The following is a 19303-nucleotide window of genomic DNA, read 5'->3' on the forward strand; positions in this document are numbered from 1 at the left end:
CAAGTTCAAAAACTCTTTTGAGCAGTGGGGAAAAATGTCTCGCTAGGTGTATTGCATCAGATGAAGAGTACTTTGAAGGTGACTGAAGTTTAAACATGTAAGAATAAATATACAATTTTTATAAATAAATTCCATTATTGGGGGGTTCCCACATGTGCAGTGGAATATTTCTCAGTCAGCATTAAGTGGACCTAGAGGGTATTATGTCCAATGAAATAATTCAGTCAGAGAAAGACAAATACCACATAATTTCACTAATATGTGAACTCTAAGGAACAAAAATAAACAAACAAAACTGAAACAGACACATAGACACAGAGAGGGCACTGATGGTTGCCAAAGGGGAGGGGGTTGGGGCACTGGGTGACAGAGGTGAAGGAATTAAGAAGTACAAATGGTAGTTACAGAATAGTCAGAGGGATATAAGTAAAACATAGGGAATATAGCCAACAGTATTGTGATATTATTGGTGCCAGTTAAATACTGGAAATATTGAGAACAGTATGTAAAGTATATGGTAGTCTAACCACTAAGCTGTACTTCTGAAACCAATACAAAAAAAAAAAAAAAAAACGGAGAGAAAAAACTTACATTCACAGTAATACATGGTCTGCCTCCTTCCAACTCCCAAAGTGGCCTTCTTTTTACAAGACATATTCCACAAGGACAGAAGGTCGTAGCTATTTCTTTCACCATTGTATCCCCAGGGGAAAGAATTGTACTTGGCATAAAGTCTGTGCTAAGTGAATGCTCATTGGATGGATGAATAAGGAGGAGGAGTTAAGAGCCTTGAAGACTAGATCTGGAGTTTTAGAAAGAGTGATCGTGAGGGATACATAATATTTAAGATGTTTTGTTGTATTTTAAAAAAGACTCCTTCCCCTCCCAACTTTGAATAAAACTTGAAATTGCTTCATATATATATATATATATGTGTATGTATCGTCGTCGTCGGCAGCCATCCGTCTCGAGAGACGATGGTATAGCTTCTTAAGAGTCTATCTGCACCGCTGAGAATGGCTGTGCAGTCCGACTCCGGAGTGACACGGTATCTGTCTCCTCCCGTGTTGAATCGACATCTTGCGATGACGCTGGAGTGTCCTCTCCAGTGAAGCTGAAGCTACAGAGCCTAGGCAGAGTGATATGGAGGGTCTGCTGTTGCCCATGCAGCAGACCCCCCATCTCTTCGCAGCTGAAGGGTCCAAGGGAAAGACGGAGTCAATACAGCTTGGGTTCAGGTGCGCCGCAGGAGTTGCCGGTGTTGACTACAACGTCAAACCGCCTTAGGGACTCCGGCTCCGGATTTTCTGTCGGGGTTTACTCCCTTAGCCTTTCCCCTGAAGAGGTATGCCGCAAGGCAGCGGAGGTTTTTTGGAGTCAGAGTTTTCCTTCTCTGATGTGCCCTGACTGGAAGATCGAACCAGCGACACTTAGCTCGCAGGCCGACGCTCAATCCACTGAGCTAAACCAGCCAGGGCTATGTGTATGTATATATATATATATATGAAATGTATATATTATATCCTTTCTGTCACTATACTGTGCCTTTGACTTGACACTCTTCAAAGGTTGAATCAGGTGGAGTCCCAGTTATGAATAAGTTCTGGTTGCAAATTATTTGTAAATCACTGAGTGGGAATTCAAAGAACATATCAAAAACCGATGGGATATTTACCTATATATCTGCCTGTTTGCAGCTCTGGGGCCTCCGACAAGGTTACACACTGTCCTGACGCTTTTGGCAAAGGGGACTCGCTGTCCTGCTCTAAGTGCCTGCTGGTGCTTTCCTTAAGTCCTCTGCAGCTCCACGGCGTGGGATCAGGCAGCCCACGGAGCCCGGCAGGGGGTGTGAAGCAAGTGAGGGTGACTGAGGAGCTGATCTCCCCTGGAACAGGTTTGAATGCCTAGAATTTCTGCTCTGCAGCCGTAGTGAAAAGAGAAAACAGACTTATCTGACATCTAAAGCAGTAAAAAACAGGCAGGGTTAGGTAAATGCCCACATGCCTCTCAGAGACATGAGTCATTCCTCTGCATTACTTTTAGAAATACTCCATTACCCACTAAAAATCAGTGATGAAACCAGGCCTCTAAGGCGGCTCCACAGTTAGCTCCATCATTACAGTTTTCAGGTCTGTTTTGAAATGTTCAATATGGTTTTGTAAGTATGCTAATATAATTTCAAATTTGAGAAAAAAATTACAAAGCTGTCCATATACATTTACCCAGAATCATCAATTGTTAACATTTTTGCCTATTTTTTTTTACCATTGGTGCTGATGTGCTTACTTCCTTATATTTTTATTAGTAATTGAGAGTGAATTTGAGCTATAATGCCCATTTACCCCTCAAATACTGTGTTTAGTTCTTAAAATTAAGCCTATCCTTTAGATAACCCCAGTACAATTTTTAAACTCTGTAATCTAGCATTAACATAGTGCAACTACCTAATTCATAATTTATACACAAACTGAATTGGCTTTGTCAATAATATCTTTTAAGTCTTCTTATCTTCCTGGTTCAGGAGCTGATCTAAAGTGTTCATTACATTTAATTGTCGTGTGCCTTCCGTCTGCTGTCATCTGGAACCATTCCCCAAACTTTCTTTGAAACCTTAATGATTATGAAGATGAGGGCCATTGAAGTTGAAGACTGGTTCTGAATTTAGGTTTGCTGGGTGTTTTCTTGTTTTAGATTCAGGTTATTCATTTTTGGTAAGAAAACATAGCAGTGATCCTATTATATATTCCTCATTATGAGGGTACGTTAAGTCAATTTGCCCCCTGCCTGGTGATGTTAACTTGTTGATTACTTGGGTAAAGTTGTGTGGCAGGTTTCAATGATGTCAAGTTATGATTCCTTTGTAATTTAGAAGTGATTTGTGAGAATATACTTTAAAACTATGAACATATCTTGTTCCTCATCAAAACTTCATCTGAAGTTTTAGTACTTACTAAGATTATCACCTGCATCAATTATTACCAGAGTGGTTGCAAAATAGGAATGTTAGTTTTTTTCTTTTATTTTACTTTGTTAGTTGGAATTACACTGTAAAGATTTTCCCATTCATTCATTTATTCAGCTATATATTTAATTCCATAAAGACCTGCTGATGTTATTTTATTTTATTCAGTGGATTATAATCTATTATTTCTGTTATAATTTTGTAAGTACCACTTTTTTATTTTGATGCTCAAATTGTTCCACATTTGTCCACTGGAAGCCCCTTCAATCTGGTTCTTACATCATTTTAAGTGTCAGTTGTTTTTTAAACATTTCTTTATTTTGTGGCCAATAAAAGTGTCCTAGACTTACTTTGTAGACCTTTACCTTAGCCCTGAATTCATCCACATAAGGATTTTGGGCTGCTTTTCAGTAGCTTGTATATCTCTTTTATACCTCATACATTCAATTAACTTGAAATTCTGGGCTTGAGCACTTTTAAAAAGAGCCTGGGATCTATCAGAGCTTATACTCATCTTTGTCATAATGAGGGTCCTACAGGACTCCTACAACCTTTGAGGGGAGAACAATGTCAAGTTATCAAGGCACCAAAGAGAACTATACCCCATCACAGATGAGTCTTTTGCTTTCTTTTCCTTCCTTCCTTGCTTCCTTCCTTCCTTCCTTCCTTTCTTCCTCTCTGAGTTAGAGCACAATCTTCTTATAATCTAAGCAATTTCTTTAGTATTCCATGCAGTTGTTCATTACTTCCATTTTTATATTTTTTCCTTTCCTCCCTCCTCCCCTTCCTTCCTTCCTGTCTCCCTCCTTCCCTCCCCCTTTTCCTCCCTTCCCATAAGCTTATTTCTAGCACAGATTGCTTTTGATGTTATACTCACATGAGAAGTAGTTTAACCAACTAATTGCTTAGGTGAAAACCTGATTTTAAACCTAATATATGGGCACATCACACTAAAAAAGTTACCTAATCATTGGGCTCAAAGTGATCAGTCTGATGATCATTTTTAAAGTAAAATGTGGCTGTTATCAGCTGCAGGATATATTGGATTGGCCAAAACAGTTTGTTTTCATTTTTCAATAAAATGACTCTAGTAGCACTTAGTTGTCTCTAACTTCATTCAAAACAATTACATTAGATCGTATTGTGACAGCTGTCATATCAGCGTGCACTTAAAAAAACCTTGTCAAAATTGGTGAATTTTTGTGTAGCCATTTTAATATGGAAGATGAAATAAAATATACAACATTTTTGGCATATTATGCTATAATTTCAAGAAAGGTAAAAACAACTGAAATGCAAAAAAAAAAAAAAAATGTGTGCAATGTATGGAGAATGTGCTGAGAACTGATCCAATCGGTCAAAAGTGGTCTGTGAAGTTTTGTGCTGGACAATGCTCCATGCTCAGGGAGTCCAGTTGAATTTGATAGTGATCAAATGGAAACATTAATTGAGAACAATCAACATTATATCACATAGATGATAGCCAACATACTCAAAATATCCAAATCAATAAAGTTATTGGGGAAAATGAAAACTGTTTCTTTTATTTTAAGGAAAAAACTGCATGGACTTTTTGTCCAACCCATAAAAATAGAACTAATGTACAACTGCATTAAAATACTAAACTGGAGAAATTGCTTAGCTCAGAAGCAGACTGTGTTCTAACTCTGGAAAACTTACACTAACAGCAATAATTATGTATTGTAAAAGCACCGCTGCAAAGTTTCCCAGGACCAGTCCACCTCAAGTCTCCAAACACTATACAACCTGTGTTTCCAGTGGGAAATTGGTGCTGTGCAAGTTCCCCTCTCCTGGGAGAGCTGGAGGCAGAGGAAATATCAAAGAGTAGCTTTTGTTTTCGATCTAAGCCTATAAGGTGGATCTGCTGCTCAGAAAGAAACATGTCACAGTCTGAGTCCCAGGCCCTTGTTCGCTGACTGAGACTCAGCAGAAACCCTGGCCATGTCTCTAAAAGTGGTGATGTGGCATCTGTTTTCATATTTAATATACCTGTTCTTTCTGGAGGCTTGTCTGGCATGTCTAGTATATGCCTGTGTGCTGAGCTTCATTCGCATCATCTTGGCTATAGAAAGGTCCTTCTGAAGAAATGTCTATCCTTTTAGGTTCAGGGCTGAGGGTTAAAGTAATAGCATTTATTTGCTTAATAGCGAGAGAAGTAAACTAGAGTCTTAATCAGAGGCAAGGGTCACTTTCCTTTTACAGCACTTACCTTGATTAAAATGGACAGGGAACTAGAAAAAAGATTGGAATAACCTTGCCCTCATGTGTCCTTTTGGTGAAAAAGACAATGGAGAGAGACAAGCTTAGTAGAAATAATCCTAAAGGAATGAAAAGCAAGGGGGGCGTAAGGTGAAGGAGCTTCCAGGAGACCACCATGAACATCTGTGTTCACAAGACAGTCTCTTCTTCCATGGAATGCAACTTTTACTATATCACCCCCTGTGCGCGCGCGCACACACACACACACGCACACACACACACACACACACAACTCTTTATCTGCAGTCCTCTCACACTTTCTGAGCTCAGGATTCCTTCACACTGCAGGCATCTCTAAGCTGGAGGAGGGGGCGGGGGGGGCGGGAAACTGTCTGACAGCTACTTCTCCCTGGCCTTGCCTCTTTTCTCCACAGAGAGCTCGCTGGCACGGGGAACAGAGCAGACCCCGGCGTGGCTGTGGGTCAGTAAGGGCCCTCCATTGAGCAAATGGCTGGTCTAGTTTTTTTTTCAAGTATTAAAATGGCAGTAATTTGGCACCGATTAGCAGTGTGAGTCCTGAAAGCAAAAGAAAGACTGGAATTTAATGTGAGGTGCTAGACAAGTGCTTCCTTTAGATAATCACTTTTTTTAGAGGCCAACTGTGCATATAAATAACACATTGTGCCAAGGCTCAGCAAGTTTTTATCAGCACCAGCTCAGGCAGCTTCTAAACAGCCATCGTGCCCCAAGCTCTGCAACCAGCTGGTCAGCCACTGTGCCTGGGACAGACATGCTGGACAGAGAGCCCCAGGGAAGAGGCCCAGGTGACGCAGCACCGCCCTCCTGGTTGGGGGTGGGGGCATGTGTGCTCACTCAGCTACCAGGGGTGCAAGCTCAATATTAGATCTCCTGAAAGATAGAGTTGGAACTACCCTATCCCAGAAGGGCCCTTTGACCCTGATGTGTAGGAAGCTAGGTTAGAGGTCATCCCTCCACCCCCCTGCTTCCTCTGCGAGTCTGCACCAAGCGCTTCTAGGCACCCAGCCCAGCTCCAGCCAGTGGGGGTACCCAGGCCAGCCACACCCTGGAACGTATACGAGAAACTCATCTAAACCCAGAGACAAACTGGTTCAAAAAAACATGGGGGGAGGAGCTAAATTATTTCCAGTTAGTGTTTTGGGTTTCTTCCGATACAGTTCCAGAGCTGAAATAAGCCAGTCAGAGAAAGGCAAGTGCCATCTGATCTCACTCATATGTGGAATCTAACGAACAAAATAAACATAGAAACAGCCTCATGGATAGAGTGAACCGACTGGTAGCTGTCAGAGGGAAGGGAAGGAAAGGGCTGGGTGAAAAAAGGGGATGAGATTAAGCAAATAAAAAAAAATCTTCATAGACCGCAGTATGGTGATTACTAGGGGGAAAGGCGCGGGGGCAGTAGGGGAGGGTAAAGGGGAGGTAAAGCTGATGGAAGGAGACTGGACTGGGGGCGCTGGGCATCAATGCAGTGTACAGTTGATGTAGAACTGCACTTCTGAAACCTATATAATTTTATTAACAATATCACTCTAAATGTTCAATTAAAAAAAGAAATAGTTCAGAAGAACATGGCATATTAAAGGTATAGGCAGAGTCTTACAGGAAAAGGGTAACATTCGTACCGATGAGGGGAGAGGAAGGAAAGTTCACAAAGGAGTTGATTGAACTGAATCGAAAGTGAGCACTCTGCCCATCAGAAAAGCGAAGGGCAAAGGAACCGCGAGCAGAGGGCTTGGAGTCCAGCCAGGGAAGCTGAGTTACATATTCATGTGCAGAGGACTGGCCGGGGCAGTGGGGAAAGGTGAGCTGGGGCAGGCAGGTGAGGCTGGAGGGGACGGGGTGGGGTGGTTGCTCTCCAGGCAGATGCAGCCTCCTGGAGAGAACCAGGAGACCAGCAGCAGTTTGTAAATAGAGGTCAAGAATAATGAGGAATTCTAGGAAATGAGAGCTTTTGGCCCAGCTTCTTCTCTTTGTTCTCAGCCTTGAACCTGACGTGAATGTCTAGAACTCAGACACAGCAGAACTGCCCCCCCCCCCCCATATTCCATGGTTGCTGATCAAAGCTCTTGATCCCTGGGCTCAGAACTCAGTTCCCAGCCCTGTCTCTGGGGCTCTTCTGAGCTGTCTCATTTCCCCACGACATAGCTGTTTAGCTATTGAAATACATTTACATATGAAATATACATAAAATTAACCGACCAAAGTGTTTTTGAATCTAGATATGTGCAGGTATCCTGTCCATTTTAAAGATGAGTTCAACTAATAAATATTGGTTCAGCACCCACGATGGGTCAGGCACACTATTATAGGCACTGGGGATACTGTTAGTTTCATACCCTTGTGGGGTTTTAAATTTCATTAAAAAGTGCAAGAGCTAAGCCCTACTGAGCAGTTTCCACATTCCCTGCCCCCAGCAGCGTTCTAAGCATTTCATGTGAATCAACTGACCTGCCCCTCACAATTCTAGAAAGCAGATATTACTGCCTCCATACTAGATAAGCTGAAGTACAGACAGGGTAAAGGAAGTCACTGAAGGCCACCCACCTGGTAAATTTCAAGCATGAAGAGATCATGTCTTTCCAAGGATGAAATTGAAGTTCAGAGAGGTTAAATAATTCTGTGAACATCACTAAGTCTGATCTGTCTCAGAAGCAACGCTCTGACCCCTGTAATCACAGACGAGCACACCCTAGTTTCCTCAGGAGGTGAGAGGCAGTTTATTCTCAGCAACGGAGCTCCCAGATGCCAGAAGGATGCTAAGCACCATCAATTATTCTGATAATGCCCCCCAATTCTACTTATTTACTATAATTCACCAGACACCCTGTTATATTAATTTATGTATGGAAGTTGTGGACAAATCTGCAGCATTTCAATTAGTCTGTAACCACACAATACTCATTTTCTCTGGCTGGAAGGAACTTTCCAGAAAGTTTTGATAATTTTGTTAAATTGGAGACATCTGGGATATTCACTCATCTGATCCTTTGGTGAGGGCCTGGCAGGGACAAATAGTTATTGGGTTGCCCTGAAATAACTGGGTGAGGAGAAGGCTATGATGATGGTCCTGGGCCAAGAATCAGCAAAAAGTATGTAAAGACTGTTGTATTTATTACCATTCACACAATCCAATATTTATCCCCAGGCCAGTGAGAGCTGGGGAAACAGTTCACATATATTAGATTGCATTCCCTTAAATGTATTAATTTGCACTTTATCACACTAAAGTTTGTTTTTTGCCTACCAATTTAAGGTTCTTGAAATCTGCCAGCATATCTTTTAGATGAATACTATTTTATTTTATGACAATCTTTAAAATGTTCTAAAATTTTGGGGATACAAAAATGTATGTGAATACACGTATCTAATAAAACTGGTCTCAAGAAAGTGCTGCAAGGAACCTCAAATGCTAACATCTCCAATCCCAGAAAGTAACCACGTGTAATTACATTTTGTTTTGACCCTTAGAAAGTACAAAATACTTGTGCCATTTCTTATGATTATTTTAAGGCTGTGTTTTTTTATATAGAGCCTGTTCAAATGCTTATTTGAAAATCCATACTTTCAAGGCTCCCCATATCCTCATATTTATCCTCATAACATTTGTGAAAGCCTTGACAATAATATAGGTATTATTCCTGGTAATAATACAGATAATCCTAGGGCAGCTATTTTCAACCTTTTTCATCTCATGGCACACATAAACTAATTACAAAAATTCTGCAGCATACCACAAAATATATTTTTTGCCGATCTGACAAAAATATAGGTATCATTTTGATTCATGCACACCAGACAGCTATCGTTGTATTGTCTGTTATTATTATATTTTTAATTTGACAATCTAAGGGAAAAGAGGTCAGCACCCTGACTAAATAGTCAGGTATTGCATGTTTTAAAAATTCTTGTGGCACCGGTTGAAAATTGCTGTCCTAGCGAATTAGAGAGACTTGCCCTTGTTCACTGTGATGTGTTTTTGAAAGGAGCATGTAAGGTGGTAATCATATAAGCATGAATACAGCTGCAGATACCCAGATTCAAGTCCCAGCTGTGTGGCTAACTGGTTGCCTGCACCTGAAGGGAGGTGAGAGGAGAGGTGGAAATCCTCCTGGGATTTCAGTTTACTTACTCAGCTTAGGAGTGGTAGGGCAATTTCATCTCTGTGTCAAGATGGTTTTGCGATGCCCTCCTGTTGGTTAGTAACAGTCTGGTGCTAGAGGACAGGCATCCTGACTTCTGATTCAGTTCTTCAGCTTAAATGTTAGCATTGGGTTCATCCTATATTTCTGGGCAGGAGGCCTCTTCTTTTTGGTTGACACATTCCTGTGCATTTAGCATAATTTGGTGACAGTTCTTCATGGATTGGTGGTGGGGAGAGCATATCAGAATCACTTGGGGATCTTCTTAGTCAACATATACTTGCCCTTCTCCTACCTTTCCTCTTCTCTCCAGCATGACTCAGCCTTGATTTACCCAACCAATCACCTCTTAATGTCTAGATAATTCTACATGCACCTCTCAACCACACCCGAAAGAAGTCCAACTGGAATATCCAACATGCCTGCTTCCAAAGGTAAATTGGAAATCCAATGTCTTTCTCAATAATGACTTGGCAAAAGGCCCATTGGCACTGCTGTGGCACTTTACCCAGTGACCAGCAAGTGATTTCTTTATTCTCAATCTGCTTTGTCCCCCATAAGGTATGTGAATTGTCTTTTCATCTGGAAATCACTGGCAAAGTGTATCTGCAATACTGTGAAGATGCTCTACAACTTTCTTAGAAGCTTCTTAAATCAAAGATTGTTTCTCCATGACTTCTTCCTAAGAAGTGATCTGTAAAACATATTTCCACTGGCAGAATCAATTTCCTCTCAGACCAACGTGCACATCTTGAGGAACCTTCTCCTATGACATCATTCAGTAAGAAATCCCCTTAATTCTGGACACTCTGTTGATTACACAGTTTAAGATCAGACAGCTCATGTGGGTGACAGATGATTCTTGCTCTTGTATCACCCTTGTATTTTACAGACTTTAAAAGATTTTGGAGAGATCATGAATATTAAACAGACACAGACCTTGGGGGGAGAAATTCTCATGCTAGAGACCATATCCTTAATTATTAAGGTCTGTTTGCGTTTTACTCAGACATGAATTTGATTGGCAGTCTTGTTCTTATGTGCCCTGATGTAAATGGCAATGCATACAGCCGAAACAAAACAAAACAACAGAACAAACAAATAAACCAAAAAAAAAAAAAAAAAAAAAAAAAAAAAACCCAAAGCAAAAAACACCTTTGCTTTTAAGATTTAAACAAGGGACGTACCCAAACCCAGGGCAGCATGCTTCCAAGAGTGATAGGTTATTCTGCATAGTTTCTATGCCTCCCTCCTCTGAAGCTGTGTGTCCAAGGCCATCTGGTCATCTCGGCATGCTTGGAGGACCAACACCGGGGTCAAGATGGATGGGATCCTGGAGAGTCATTTAAAAACCGATGAACCCAACCCCTTAGCCGCCATATGCCAAAAGGTCACCTCGAGGTCAGCGGCATCCTTCCTGGCTCTCTCTGTGGTTTTTCGTGTGGTTTGAGCACCCTGGTGCCTTCATGGGTTGTGGGCCTTCCATTAATGCATTATTGTAAGTATTTTAAGTACTAATATCATTGAGATCGACCTTGCCATCCCATCTGAGGTCGAAGAAAACAGAGCTGAGAGGAGGAGCTGGAGGATGCTGAGTGGCGTCGTGGCCTGATGAAGGCAGACTGAGCTTCTGGGGGGAGCTCACATGGTTCAGGTTGCAGGTTCGCAGTTCGGTCACTGTCCCTCAACAGTGATGTCAGCACTGGCTGCACACCTTTCAGGCACAGAAAGTGGTCTAATCTCTGCCCCTGCAGGCGGATCACCCAAAGGCTTAAAGAAGGATGGGGGGTGGGGGGTGGATGTAAAAGAAGAGGGCAAATGAGAGGCAGAGGTAATCCATTTCCCTTGTGGCCTCAAGAAGGAAAGAAGACATTTTACTCTCTGATTGTCTTAAGGCGCAGCACTTCCCGAAGGCAGAAGGTTAAGCAGCGCGGAGTTTACGGTTCTCTCTCAGCCCCCGCGGTTCCCATCCTCGGCTCCTTGCAAAGCGCTCAGAAAATCTGAGGGACAGACTAACATGGAAGTCTGAAGTCCCGAACACCTCTGCTCTGGGGGGCCCTAGCCCCTCTCTAGGGCTTTTTTTTTTTTTCCTCATCACATGTTAAGGGGACCTTCCCCAGAGTGGCAGGTTGATGTAACAGCCAGCTGGTGACGTACTGTGTATGCACATGCTTCACAAGAGCCCTCGACTTAGTGGGAAATCTCATTAAAGCCTGACATTTGCTGAGCATCCCCAGAGGGCAAAGGTTACAGGTCGATCACAGAGCCCCACTGGGGGGCCCAGCAGGCAGCATGGTAGCTCTGAGACTGAGCTGTCGTCTTCACCACCCCCTGCAGCCTGGAAGGGCTCTCTGGCTCTGGAACCCTTCCCACCGGGGAGCCTGGAGAAGCTCTCTCTGCCTCTGTCTTCCCCTCCAGCTTCCTCTTCTGCACGTCTCCTTGTGGAACAGCCACGTTGCCTGCAGTCTGTTCAAAACCACCATGGGAGCCTGAAAAGTCCCCTGCTCAATTCCTTTTGACCTGGCCTTCTGTCCAAGGCAGGAGAGACCTGAGGACGCAAGGTCTTCCCTGCAGACAGCCAATGGCAGCCATTTCATACCTGTGCTCACCGTGAGCCGGGCAGTACACTCTGATGCAAATGAGAACAAAGACCCAGGGGTCTGAGTCCTGTGTTGTCTAAGCAGCAATTCCTAGAGGAATTGGGAGATTGTGGCCATTGAGGATACGCTGATTGGATACATCCCTGGTTGCCTGCAGCACAGTAAGGGGAGCCCTGCTTTCTTCACATCCAGGATGTGCATAGAGAATATCCAGGCCCAGGGAGTCAAAGGGCTCGCCTCTGCACAAGGCTTTATGTAAACATTGTAAAAATCCATACTATATCTACTTTCCATAAGTGAAGTTATGTGTAGTTAATGGATCAAAGGCATTTCCGGCATCCGCATTTGAGTTTTAACTGCCTGTACTGTCTGTCACGCAGTCTGTTCTCTTTCTCCCCCACTTCCCGGGGGCTGCAGAAATACTGGCACCTACTGCGCCCACTACGGATTCATTTTACATACAAACTGGACTCTGTTAGAGATTGGTAGGAGCATCCCATTACCTCTCCCTTAATGACTTTTGTGTAAACTCTATACAGAAATGTGGAGGGCAACCACAACAACAAAACACCCCTGTCCCCATCACGGAGAACAACTAAATCAATGCTGCATTGGCCACTTTTACTTCCGTATAGATAAGAGTGGAAGTCGACTTTGAGTTTCATCCCATAATCCTATAGAAGTAGCCACTGTTCTATAGTGTGTATCCTTTCTATCATGTATGTATATATAATATGTATGTAAAATTAGGAAATTGAGATGCTGAGTAACTTGCTCAAGGTGACCTAGGGACACGGAGGGGCTGGGCCTGGAATGCCAGCTCCCTCTTACGTTTCTGAGCCACCAGTGGACACAGGCAGGACATTGACAGAGAGGAGGAATAAAAATGATTACCCAAAAATGTGCCTCAAAAAACGGCAGGCAAGGACAGCGCGGTCCTTTGGAAGTGAGTGCTGTGCAAGAGAAGTGATTGGATATTGCTTTGGGGTGGCTGCTCTGTTTTTACTGGACTCCTACCCCTATTGGTACCTTTTTCCCCATCTCCAAACTTTCAAAAAAAATAAATAAATAAATAGTATTTGTGAAACTATAAAAATGGGCAACCTAGACCTGTCCTTAAATGTGACTCCTTTCTCCCTTTTGGTCCATCACCTCGTACTTCTAAGTTCAAAGGAGTCTTGCCATATTCTGTAGTGAACATTCCTCAGCATCACAGGTAACTGAAAAGTCTGTTACTCTGAAGTTTTAAGAGCCAACCATTTTGAGTTGCCCTTGTATATCTGTCAAATGGCGAGAGGTACAGGTCCTCTGCCTGTCTCATGGTCATTTGAAGGAGAAGAAAAAGCAAGTCAAAATGGACTTGTTTAATGACTGCTCACCGAGTGTCTGCCATGTGCCCTGACTTGTGCTAATAGCTGGAACACAACCACGAACAAGACAAATCGCTGTCCTTGTAATGTCCATCATCTCTTTGAGAAGAAGCAAACCATAGCAAAACATTAAAAGGTGCTTTACTTGGGGGAAGTATATGGGTCTCTGTACGCATCAAAAAGAAACACCTGATTAGACAGCGAGACCAAGAGGCCCCCAAAGCCCTCGAAGCCCTTGGGGGCAAGGGGACAAGGGGAGTGGGCCAGGACGAGAGGGGCGGACCCTGTGCTTAGTGCCTCGTTTGGAGACTGTGTGAACTTTAGCACGTGCTGGCTCTGCAGTGTAACCATCAGTCCAGATCAGCACAGAATTCCCTTTGAATTTTTCCAGAAACCCCTTGAACTTGTCTCATTTGTACTAACTCCTGATATTTTCCTTTTCACCACGTTTTCTCATTCATTTATCTCCAGCATCTCCCATGACAGTGGGAGGTGAAGGCACAGTGACAACTGACGGGATGAAGGAATGAATGAAGAATGCCAAGTGGCCTTCCTCTCTGCTCTGCTGCCTGGCAGCTGCGGGACTCATCAGACACCCCTATGGAGGTGGGGTCAGATTCACTGTGGCTTGCATTCTCCTTATAATTCTGGCCTTGCAGAATTGGCCTAAAAAATCTGACATATATTTTCCTCAGCTTCTCCATCCTTTCAAAAGTAAAAAGTGGAAGGGAGGAAAAAGCAGGGAAATAATCCCCAGGGAATGGTTTATTTCTCTCCTTTGGAATTGAATTTTTCTGTATAGCTGTTAAAACTAAGCTCTCCACTCCACTGAAATGAGCCTCTCCTTCCTGCGGAGGGGGTGGCTCAGATGGTGCAATTCTTGGTAGTGAAAAAACGTCCCCCGGAGGTATCTAAGAAGATTAAGTCAGGTTGAACCTCAGAACAACTCTGACTTCAAAGCAGGCTTCCCCTGGGTGGGAACTTCAGGGAGGGAAAGATGCAAATTTCCAGGTGTATCAGCATTGCTCCAGGTAGAACCTGCATCTTTGGAAACAGCTTTCATGGATGCTAGGAGATGGGGAGCTACCAGGAAGGATGAGAGAAGAAGAAGCAGTGCCAAAAACATAAATCATCTCAGCCGACCTTTTTCCTGAGGTCCCTGGGGATTTATTCTGTCACAGAACCTCTGCTTCTGGTCCCAATGAAGTAACAGGGACCAGTTTGCGCTCCTGCCTGAAACAACCTGAAAACAGACAGGATCTATGAGGCCATAATTTCCAAGGTCTTAAACTCAGACAGAGAGAGAGTGATCCATGAGAGGTGGAAAATGAATAAAGGAACCCCTGCAGTTGCTGAAGTTCATGCCTGAAAAGAGTTTCCAGGCGGTGGAAACAGATGGAGCCTTGAGGGCTTTTTGAGTTGAAGGTAGAAAGTTGAGAGTCTTGGGAGACCAGAGCAGCTACAGTTTTCAGGGCAGAGTACCAGAAAGGAGAGAGCTAGCCACACAGAAAGAGAATTCTAGAGCTCTGCTGACAGTTTTCCTCAAGTTCTCAGCTGAGGGATGATGAGATCATGCAGGCAAGGTACCCAAGGCTGGGAAAAGAGTCACTCACAGAGATTAGCAGTAACAACACACAGACCTGGAAAAGTGCCCATTCTTCCTGCTATTTTGGAAAACCACACAATTCACAGAAGACTGGGCAGGGTATACAGAAAGGTGTTTAGTGGTAAGTACCTAGCCCTAGAGTGACCATGACTCCAATTCAGTCCAGTAATTTTTAAAAGCAAGATCCAAAGAGTCTAATTCTAATACACTACAGAACAAAGTTTAAGAATATTTATAAGAAAACAAAAATACCCAGTGCACAAAAGGTAAAATTCACAATGTCTAGCATTCAATAAAAAGTTACCAGAAATGTAAAGAAGCAAAAAGTATGACTCATATTGTGGAGAAAGTAAAATCAATCAATTAGCAATCAAGGATATTGAAAATACACTAATTGTATTCTATATGTTCAAAAAGTTAAGCAGAGACATGAAAAAAAAAAAAAAAAAAGAACCAAGTCAAACGTCTAGAAATTAAATACCACAATGTTTGAGATGAAAAAATGCTGGATGGAAATAATGACAGATGAGACAATAAATAAGAAAAAAGTAGTGAAGTTGAAGATGGAGCAGTAGAAGCTATTGGAAATAAAACATACATAAAAATAAAAAAGGATGTGTGGAACACCGGCAAGCTGTGGAACAACTTCAAGCCACTAAATATACTTTGCCCATGTAAGTGAAGCCTCTCAAGGAGAAGAGGGAGGAGACCAAGACATTTTTAGAAATGTTGGCACAAGGTTTTCTTTTTTCACTTAATTAGCACCCCAAAATAAAGTAATTGTATATAAATCTAATAAAATGTGTACACAATTTAGATGAGGAAAACTATGAAATGCTAATAAAAGAAATCAAGGAAGACCTAAATGAATAGAGAGCTATTCCTTCTTCATGGGTAAGATGTTACCGAGGAAACCAGGACTTGTTCACAGGGCGCCTTGAAGACCCAACAATAGTGGTGAGAGTAACAGGTCTTTATTTAAAATATTCCAGCCTTGAGGAGGCTGGGAGCACTTCAGCTCAGAGCCCTGTTCTCCCATGACACCCATCACTTCCCTTGCTCCCCAAAAGGCTATAAATTAAAACCAAGCCCAATAGTTCCCCATCCCCTATCTGTCAGCTCTCCCTCAGGGTCTGGGGTATGTTGTCTTCAGCCTCTGTGTTCTAGTCCAGGAAAGCATGTGTTGTGTTATCCTGGATCATGGTGACGTCCAGGAAAGGCACCAGTCCCAAGAGAGTGTCCTCTCCATATGTGCCAAGTTCTAAGAGTCCAGATAAGAGTCCAAATAAGAGTCCGGGTCTGCAAGGCAGAGTCTTGGTGGCTTTGGAGGCAGCTGGAACAAGCACCGTTAAAGCAGCAGCCTGCCTGCTTTCTTACTAGCCCAGGCTGCATGGCTGAATCCTGACTCCAAACTGCCTCGCTGTTTGCTGCTTCTCACAGGGCTGCTACAGCCTGCTCCTGCACAGGGGCACTTGCCTCGGGCTCCTTTCTTTTCAGTTCTGAAAGTCCTGTATACCTATTGCCCTGGGGCAGTAGCACGGCTATTATCTAGCTATCAGTTTACCATAGATATGCAAAGTACCTTAAAAGCTGTATTATTTCCTTCTCCCATCCCCCAATCTATGGGCTAGGGGGAAGATCTGTACCCATTTCAAGGAGACAATATTATTAATGTCACTTCTTCCCAACTTGATCTATGATTCAACACAATGCCAATCAAAATTCTAACAAGTTAATTTGTGGTTATTTATCAATTGATTGCAATGTTTTTTGTGGAAATACAAAAGACTCAAATAGCCAACATACTGTCAAAAAAGAACAAAGTTGGAGGACTGACACTACCCAACTTCAAGACTTGCTACAAATATAAAGCTATAGTGATTAAGAAAGTGTAGTGTTGGTAAAAGAATAGACGGGTGGACCAGTGCAGCAGTATAGAGCACTCAGAAATATACCCACACAAACTTAGCCAACCAATATTTGATTTGAAAAAAAGCAAAGCAACTTTAATGAGAAAAAAATGGTCTTTTCAACCAGCAGTGCTAAAATATATGCAAAAATAATAATAATGTAGACACACACCTTACTTCTTTTACAAAAATTAACTCAAATGGGAACATAAATCTAAATGTAAAATGCAGAACTATAAATTTTTAGAGACTAACTTAGGAGAAAATTATGAAGACGTTTAACATCATATGTCATTTTAGGGAATTACAGGTAAAAAACTACTATGACATCCTACTATATATCTGTTAGAGTGGCTAAAATCCAGAATAATGACAAGATCAAATGTTGGTGAGTGCGTAATGCAATAGAAGCTCTTACTCATTGTGAAAACACACAAGGTTACAGACACTTAGGGCAGTTTGGAGTTTCTAACAAAATTGAATATAGACTTACATTCAATTCAGGAGTTTACCCAAACGAAATGAATACTTACCTTCACACGTGAAGAACTAAAACCTCAGGTACTCCCTGGATGTCGCTGAACCTCACAAGGCCCTGAAGGCCCAATCAGGAGTTTCTCTGCTTCCCCAGATATGCTCTCCCAGCCCCACTCAGTGGGAAATGCTCCTCACCTGGCTACTTCCCTCATCAGCCCATCAGCTGAACTACCCCCGGTCTGCAACCTAATGCTTGCACCTCCCAGAGAGCCTGCAAAATCACTCAGTCCCATTCACTGTGGGAACCAAATGTCCAAGTGTCACCTTTCTCTCTGGTTACTACAAGCCCCCCCCCCCCCACAGTTCCCAATGGTGGTCCACTCTGCTCCCAAGTGCCACCTCCTGTCTCCTGCAAGGTGTGAGGAATGCTCCTCCCCCAGATGGTGAGTGAGGGTTGGTGCTTAATAACCTGCTGCCGATTGTAGCCATCCAGTGACAGGTGTCGTGGGCTCAGCTGTCTCATACCATTTAGGGTGGGGCTCACTCCTTCACCAATGAGGTAAATAGGAGGTGGTCAGAACATAGCAGGTTTATTGATAATTGCCAAAAATTTAAAGCAAACAAGCTGTCCTTCAGTAGGTAAATGAACAAACACACCGTACATTCATACTGATAGAATATTCAGTAATAAGCACAGCTGAGCGATGCCCTGCCTAGTGGGGCTCAGTGGATTGAGCATTGTCCAGCAAAGCGAAAGGTCAGTGGTATGATTCCCAGTCAGGGCACATACTTGGGTTGGGGGACAGGTCCCGGTTGGGGGCGTGTGAGAGGCAACTGATCGATGTTTCTCTCCCTCTCTTCCACCCTCCCTCCCCTTCTCTAAACATAAATATATATAAAAAAATTTTTAAAGGAATATCTGAGCTATCAAGCCAAGAAAAGACATGGAGGAACCTTAAATGCATGTTGCTAAGTAGGAGATTCCAACTATATAACATTATAAAAGGGCAAAACTTTAGAGACGGTAAAAAGATCTGTGGACCCCAGGGGTTAGGGGCAAGGGAGGATACAAGTGATAGGGAGGTGAAGCACAGAGAGCTTAGGGGCAGGAAACAGCTGGGTGTGATACCGTGATGGTGGGTATATAACAGTTTACATTTGTCTAAATCCATAGAATGTACAACAGAAAGAGGGAACCCTAATGTAAACTGTAAAACATAGTTAATAATATTAGACCAATACTGATTCATGAATTGTAATAAGTGGATCACACTAGTAGTGGAAACTATGGGGAGGAGGGAAGAGGGAGGAAAAGTGAACTTCTTTCATAATGTTCCTTTCTCCTTTTTAAAGGTTTTTATTTATTTATTTTTAGGAAGAGGGGAATGGAGGGAGAAAGAGAGGGAGGCTGAACCGGCGGCTCAGGCATGTGCCCTGACTGGGAATCGAACCAGCAACCTTTTGGTTTGCAAGAGGACACCCAGCCAAGGCACACTGGTCAGAACAACCATGCTTCAATTAACTTAAAGCTGTTCTAAAAATGAAGTCTATTAACAAAACAAGACAAAGACATTTTCACACATACAAAAGTGAAAATATTCATTACAAAGTCCTCACTACAAAAGAAAGTTCAGATCTTCAGGCGAAAAGCAAGTGATGCCACAAGGAAATATAGATCTTCACAAAGGGAGAATAGCTACAGGAAGTGGTAACTACATAGATGAATCTGTATTTCTTCTTAGGATTTAAATCTTTCATTAAGATAATTAACTGTTTAAACAGTACTACTACTAGCAATCTCATATGGAATTATAACATGTAAAATAATGTGTATGGCAGCACCAAAAAGAGTTACAGCCAATAAGCCAACAGGGAAGAAAACAAAGGGAATCACAAAAAGATTCAGTTGATCCAAAAGTGGGCAGAAAAAAGAGAACAAAGGAACAAATAGGAAAAAATACAATAAAATTTCAAACTTAA

The sequence above is a fragment of the Furipterus horrens genome, unplaced genomic scaffold (assembly GCF_987537825.1).
Source record: "Furipterus horrens unplaced genomic scaffold, mFurHor1.1.pri manual_scaffold_11, whole genome shotgun sequence".
In the NCBI taxonomy this organism is placed as follows: Eukaryota; Metazoa; Chordata; class Mammalia; order Chiroptera; family Furipteridae; genus Furipterus; species Furipterus horrens.